This window comes from Lates calcarifer, linkage group LG15, assembly GCF_001640805.2.
Source record: "Lates calcarifer isolate ASB-BC8 linkage group LG15, TLL_Latcal_v3, whole genome shotgun sequence".
Classification (NCBI taxonomy): domain Eukaryota; kingdom Metazoa; phylum Chordata; class Actinopteri; family Centropomidae; genus Lates; species Lates calcarifer.
Genome location: NC_066847.1, coordinates 12,806,129 through 12,813,834, shown reverse-complemented (window position 1 = coordinate 12,813,834; position 7,706 = coordinate 12,806,129).

The following is a 7,706-nucleotide window of genomic DNA, read 5'->3' as shown; positions in this document are numbered from 1 at the left end:
TGTTGATTTCTGCCTCTGTCTGTGCACATGCTGATAAAAGACACACTATTTCTTCAGTCAGGAACAAAGGTCACTGAAAGTCACTCTAATCTTAAAGTTAATTATTTCATGAAAATGTGAGTTAAGTTTGATTTTAACTTGATTATTAAGTACGTAGCCCAACAGAAATCAATATTTAAGAGTTTAAAAGCTATTCAATCAGTGCTGTATATCTGCTAATATTCTGTTTTTTACAAACACATATCATAAACAAATGAGGATTGTTAAACTGGTTGTTGTCATTTTCTTGACCTTGGAAAACAACAGCTGATCAAACAAATCCTTGTAAACAAAGAGAAATTAGGATTCCAGTCAGTCTTTGTTACCAAAAGGCACTGTGTTAATCCCTGAGGTCTGATGAATGCATTTCCTTCATCATAAATCATCTGAAAATCAGTCTGTTTTTTATTATTATTTTAAATCATCCATTGTTTAGATCCATGTTTACTAGCTTGTAGTCCTCTTTTTCTCTGCCTTTATTGGAGCATTGTTATGTTTCTTGGTCAATCAGTTGCGTAGTGTGAAACCAACTGAAAGACATTTTTTGCATTACTAGCATGCTTGTGCTAATGCTCATGCATCCTCGTGAGTGTGCGCTATATAAACCAATTGAGGACGCACTTGTAAAAACACTGATCCACGGTCAGTGCCATGGGGTACGTTACAGATACACTTCTCTTCATTCTGTGTGATCTATTTGAAAGCTTTTTTTTCAGCTGCTGTTTCCAAGGTTGAGATGTACTGACAAGCTCAACTTTTAAGCCATGAGCAAGACAAGACAAGAAGTCTTAAACATTCCTTGAACAGCTACAGTCCCATCACACCTGAGCAAACCTTATCTGTCGATGAGAAATGTGAAAAACTCTGGAACAAACAAGTAAGTGGACCTCGAATGGAGATTGTTTTTTCATATTATTATTTTACAGTTGATGGATGAATGTTTTTTATTGGCTGACATATACACTGATACTAATAAGTCAAATATTCTGCTGCTTACAGAGTCCAGTTTTTTTTTTTTTTTTTTTAAACAAGAGGAAACATAATATTAAATGGCAACCACACACTCACACAAGTGTGAACTGTGGCCACTGCTGCATGAGGCAACCATGAGTGTACAAAACCGATGAATCTCTCTTATCTCCCCACAGTGAGAAGCACATTGCTGCAGAAAAGTCGAGTTTGGGCAGAAACAAGATAAGTCTTGTGGGGAAACGGGACTGTTCTGTCTTTTTAATCATCAGCATGGAGCAGTGTGGAGGTAATAGAGTCAGTCAGCAGACTGAGTACATGTTTTGTGGAGAGAGGATTATTCAAACTCCTTGACTTGATCTGTTGAATTATTCATTTGTCAGGATTAGGCCCTCAGAGAGCCATCAGGAAGACTCAGTCGACAATGGTGTTCTGCATACAGATCTTTATTATACATGTTGATGTGTCTGCATTTGTTTAATGAAAGTGTCTCCTGTATAGTGAATTAGGTGTGTTAGTATGTTTTCATAATACAGCAGAAATAAAAACAAAAAGATGGATCAGGCTCTCCAAGTCGCCTTGCCTGAACATATTCATTGGTCACAAAGGTGGACAACTCAGACGTCAAAATGTAAATCTGCAGAGTGTGAACTTGATCCTGTTCCTCTACTTTCTTCTGATACTCGGTGAAGATTAATCTGCTGTGTAGATCCGAGAAAAGTCAAGGAGACACTTCCCTCTTGTTCCTTCTGTGCGAATGAAATGAATGATTCTGCTGTGAAGGAGATTTAGATCTGCGTGAGCTCAGGAAGACGTCACTGTGGTTTATGTGCTGCAGACCTCTGAAGAGCTGTGTGGAGTCTTTGATGTGAAGAAATGGATCAAAGCTGAATCAGACTGCGGCCTGAGGGGGGGAGGACTCCAGAAGAAGACAGAAAAGACAGAATATTGAAGTGTGTGCAGAGGAACAGAGTGAGTTTATCAGCTTAGAAGTGTGTGTCCGTCTAATTTATTTGTTTTAGTGTTTTATTGATTCTTGTTTGTGAATTCAGCTTTATATTTTATTATTTAAACACTGAGCTAACTCATTAATTTAGACTCCTCTTTGATGGAAGTGGTCTTATGTTGCTTTCTTAGACACATCAGTTGAATGTTTTCTCACAAAGAATGAAATTATAAAAGATAGATATAGTTAGATGATGACATTACGGATTATTACAATAATCAGTAACTAGTTTTAGCTGATGATGTAGTATTGATAATGCAGTGTATTTTAAGAATAAGACAACAATACTACATAATCATGAGCAAATTACCTGACCCATCAGATGTTACATTAGCCACAGTGCTCATGTTAAACTGTTCAAGCCTGAACCTGAGAGGCAGCAACCCACAGCCTCCATGTGGTACAGAGACCTAAAGATCTGGAGGCCTTATTTTCATAATTATGACTTTCTTATCATATAATTATGACCTAATGTCTCATTATTATGATCACAATTCATTATTATGATCACAATTATGGGAAAAGAGGTGGTCAAGATGGTGCCACCTGATTTAACACCTGATTTGATTGGTTTGAAACAGTGGGAGACAAATGAGGAGCATAGATTGTTTTTATTATAATTTTATTTTTGTTTATACATCTATATAATGAATATGAGCTTAAATATCAATATGCTTACTCTTTTTTTTTTTTCAACAAAGTATTTTGGAAAATGTTACATTGAAAGTTAGAAGTCTTAACTTGTATGAACAAATTTTTAGGCCATATTTGTTTATATTTTAGAAATTTAGTACAGTTCATTGTTGCTATGTACCATTAGATGCACTGACAACTACCCGTGAATTACTCTGATACTAAATTAATCTTTAAAACCTGATTATTCTCAGGCAAGTTCTGAAGCATTTCACTTTCTCCCCCTCTGTACATGATCGTAATTATGAGATAGTTTTCTCATAATAATGAGATTTTGATCTGGTTGTTCTATGATATGGAAGTTATATATTACAATATAAGGTCTCCAAATGTTTTTTTTCTTTTGTGAATGAAATGTAAATTTGAAACTGAGGTTAATTAAACCGCCCAATACCTTTTTCTCTCAGTGAATTGAGTGAAGTCTGTCACTTTATGTCACCTTGGTTTGAAGCCATTTTAACAATGAAATCTTTTTTGTTTTAACAGATTGTCAGTGTGTGAAGTCACCTGGAAGGCCATGGTTACAGTCAGCCTCAGCTCTCAAGTAGGAAGGTCATATTTTCTGCTTGTTAAATGTGTTGTTTTCCATTAATAATGCTTCATTGTCTGAATGTGGTTATCATCACAAAATACAAATAACAAGCTTCACAAAGCATCTCTTTAAGATCATTTACACATTACTGTATATCTCACACTCCCTCCACTGTGCCATATACACCACATTGATTCTCTGTCTGTAGTAGTCTCTACAGTACAACATTAAACACATTTTTATGCCATTATTATGGCAACAGCCATGGACAGAGGCATTGTGTTTTCAGGTTGTCCATCCATCCATGCAGTGGAGTTTTGAGTCTGCTGGTTTGATCCTCAGGGCAACATTGAAAACCAAAGTGATTAATAATTGTAAGATAGATGTTTTATTGTGTCTTCTGTTGAGGACAACCAACAAATCTCAAGATGTTTGCGGGACAGCCTGTATTGTATAGCGTGTAACAATTCATCACATACTTCTCTTAATTCAAAGTTTGTATTAGGTGCTAATTTCCTACAAAAAAATCAAAAATAACTTTCAAAAAAACTTGCAAAAATAATGGACCTGTATGTCCACAAGTTGCTGCAGCAAGAAAACACTACATATATCTACACTGACGTGTGTGTGAAAACTCCTGACAACACTTTACAAGTACAACCTCAACACAGTTATTAACACTAATGAATTTATAGTTCAGACCTGACCAAGAGAATTACTTTTGAAAGAGTTTAAAGATAATTATTTCTGCAAAATGATATATTAGCTTCTTGTAATTACAGAGTGGTTGTGGATTTAAGGATTTTCTTAAGGCAACTCTAAACACATAGTTAAGATTAGCCCGTAAGAGCCCAGACCCATTTCTGCTTTTAGGAATATTATAAATTGTGGGAGATAAAACAGACTAAATGGACCACACATAGCACTTCTCAGAAGTTTTATTTTTTTAAATACTTTTTATTTTCTTTCTATTTCCTTACAAGGAACTTTCCACAGCACTGGAAGGATTGGTTACGCCCGTGTCACTGTGGGCTCTTATAGGTTAGAAACAGCACATGAATCTATGAACCTATGACCCTGAGAAAGACTTGAAGCCTAAAACCCATCAGAAAGACTAAAGAGTTCTGAGAGATTTTGCCAAGTACTTCATTTCCTGTGACAAATAAGTCTAACATCACACACTCACATACACAACAATATAAAACAGTAATTTTAATATTAGCAATATAAATATCATCCAGTGGTCAGAGTGTTTGTGGATTGCTTTCTAACAGGAAAGATGCCTGGCTTCACCAGCAGCCATACTGCAGATTTCCATGGATTTGATATTTATTCTCTCCATCTGTCCAGAGCCTTGCTGACACATTGACAATCTGTAAAGTCTTCACAGAACAGATGACGCCGTCTGACTCAGCTCACACAAACACAGAGGGAAGCTTTAACTTTAATTCATCCAGAGAAAGTTAGATTTTAATCATTTTCCATTTCTTTTTTTCTTTCCTTTAGGCGGTGTTGGTGCAGTGATCACAGGTAAAAATGTAATAAACTGGTTGCAGAACCAGAACTACCACTGAGTCATTGCCCATGATTGTCTTTTCTGTTAATTTAGCACAGAACATTATGCTCTGTGATTAAAATCTAATGGACTAGTTTAATAAGTCTATGAAAGTATATTAGCAGTTCAACTGTAGTTAAGATGTTTTGCTTGTTATCTATTTCCTTCATATCATTGAGTAAACACTCAAATCTTATTGCTACAAGCATTTAATTATGGTTTGCTGTTCTCTTTAGGCTTTCCTAGTGCTTCAAACAACGTTGTCTGTAGACTGGGCTCCTCTATTATCAGATGTCATATGCGTCACATCCATGAGAGGAGAGGGTGAAGTCCAGAGACGTTCAACAAAGACACATAGATGGTGCAGAGGCCTTGGAGGATCCATGAATCCAGTAAGGAATCAGTTCGTGTCCTCAGCTGACGTCAAACACAAAGTGTTGACTCTGGTTTTAATACAGACAAGAAGTGTTGTCCCATCCTAATCTGAAATGTTTATGGGCATGGACTGACTGATTTCGTAGCAATGACACTGAAATGTTTCGTGACCCCCCTTCCAGAGAGACTCTGGTTTTTGGTTCTATTGATAATTATTAGTTCTCTGTTGTTCTATGACTTCTGTCCTGTTATTTATCCTCCTGGTGTCTTGTATATTCAGTTCTTGTCTTAATTTGATATTCTGTTCCCTTGCGTTCCGCTCACTTCCTGTTTTATTTTGGTAGTTACTTTCCCTGGTGTGTCTTTTGTGCCTTTACTTCTGGTCTTTGTTTGGTTTCCCACCTGTTTCCAGCCTCACCTGTGTTTAATTTGACTTTTTGTGTTTGGCCTCCCCTGGAGCTTTTGGATTGTTTTTGCCCCAGGTACATCAGTCTTTTTGCTGCCTTTGCCTCCTGGTGTGCGCCCCTGGATCGTGCTCCTGACCCAGACGACCCTGGCCATCTCCCCAAGGCCTCTAGAGCTCTTAGAGGGAAGTGTGGGCCTCGGAGACGGCAGTCCACATCTCATCTCCAGAGATCAGCCTAAGCCACAGCTTCCAGCTCCCTGCCAAAACCCTGTGTCTCTTCTGTCGGTGGTCCGACCTCTGCACCTCACCTTCTGCCGTTAACCCAGCTGACACTGGCCTCAGCGAGGTCTCCAGGTCTCCGGTCGGCAGCCCGGCTGATACCCATCCCGTCAGCGGTCCAGTCGACTTCTGCAATGCCGGGCTCCAGCTGCTCAGCACCCTCCAGTCTCCACTGTCCAACAACCCCGAGTCCCAACTCTTCTGCACTCCTGAGCTTCATCTCCATGGTCCATGGCGGCCCGGCTGACATCTTTCCGGTCTGCAGTCCGGCCGACCCCAGCTCCCAGCGTTCCCCAGTCGGCGGCTCGGCCGACTCCCGTTCCAAGGTCTCCTGTCCACAGTTTGGCTGACCCCTATGTCTCTTCTGTCGGTGGTCCGACCTCTGCACCTCACCTTCTGCCGGCAGCACAGCTGACACTGGCCTCAGCGAGGTCTCCAGGTCTCCGGTCGGCAGCCGGCTGATACCCATCCCGTCAGCGGTCCAGTCGACTCCTGCGATGCCAGGCTCCGGCTGCTCAGCACCCTCCAGTCTACACTGTCCAACAACCCCGAGTCCCAACTGTTCTGCACCCCTGAGCTTCAGCTGCCCAGCTCCATGGCCAGTGTCGACGGCCCGGACGACTCCAGCCCGACGTCTCTGTCGGCGGCCCGGCTGACATCTTTCCGGTCTGCGGTCCGGCTAACTCCGGTTCCAAGGTCTTCTGTCTACAGTTTGACTGACTCACGTGTCTCTTCTGTCGGCGGTCCGGCCTCCGCACCTCACCTTCTGTCGGCAGCACAGCTGACACTGGCCTCGTCAGCGGTAGGGCCGACTCCCACGGCCTCTTCAGTCAGCGGACCGTCCGACACCAACCTCATCAGCCAACGCCAGCTCCACGTCGACGGCCTGGCTGACACTAGCCACGTCAGTTGTCAGGTCAGCTACAGTCCCAGGTCTCCAGTCAGTGGTTCTGCTTCGTCACCGTCGGCCTCCTGCCAGGCCTCCGAGGGGGGGACTCACCTGTGTCTTCGTCGCCTTCATGCCCTGCATTCTGAGGGTCCCTGTCCCCGGGCCGTTCTCCCTAGTGGCTCCTCCGGTGGCTCCAGCCCCCGGGCCGTCCGCCTGAGGTCTCTCGCTCCCGGACTCTCGAACCCTTGGACCATCTGCTGGGGGACCTTCCGGCTCCGCCTGGTTCTTCTGCCTCAGGTCGGCTGCTCACTTTTCTTCTCCCTGGCTCCTAAGCTCCTGAGTCAGATTCCTGTTTTTCTTTCTTTCTCTGCCCTCGGGTTTCTCCTCCGGACCCCCCGCCACTGGTGTTCTATGACTTCTGTCCTGTTATTTATCCTCCTGGTGTCTTGTATATTCAGTTCTTGTCTTAATTTGATATTCTGTTCCCTTGTGTTCCGCTCACTTCCTGTTTTATTTTGGTAGTTACTTTCCCTGGTGTGTCTTTTGTGCCTTTACTTCTGGTCTTTCTTTGGTTTCCCACCTGTTTCCAGCCCCACCTGTGTTCTATTGGTCACCCCCTGTGTTTATAGAAGTCTTGTCTTCCTCTTTGTCAGTGTCAGTCTTATGTGTGTTTTGGGAGTTGGTGTCTGTGTTTGTGTTTCTCTCCTAGTTGAACTCTTCCTCTTCCTCCCCCGGAGCTTTTGGATTGTTTTCGCCTTTTGAAATAAGCCCTGCGCTCTTTATTTGTTTTATCTCATGTGGGTCCCTCGCCCCAAATGGTTACAGAAATGGCCAAAGTAAACATTTTCCTTCAAATTAATAAAATCCTCTTCAGCTGAAAAGAGTAGTCAATTAATCAATCAATAGAAATGGACATTTTTGATAATATTTTATAGGCCAACAATGTTTAATAGTTTAAGTTCA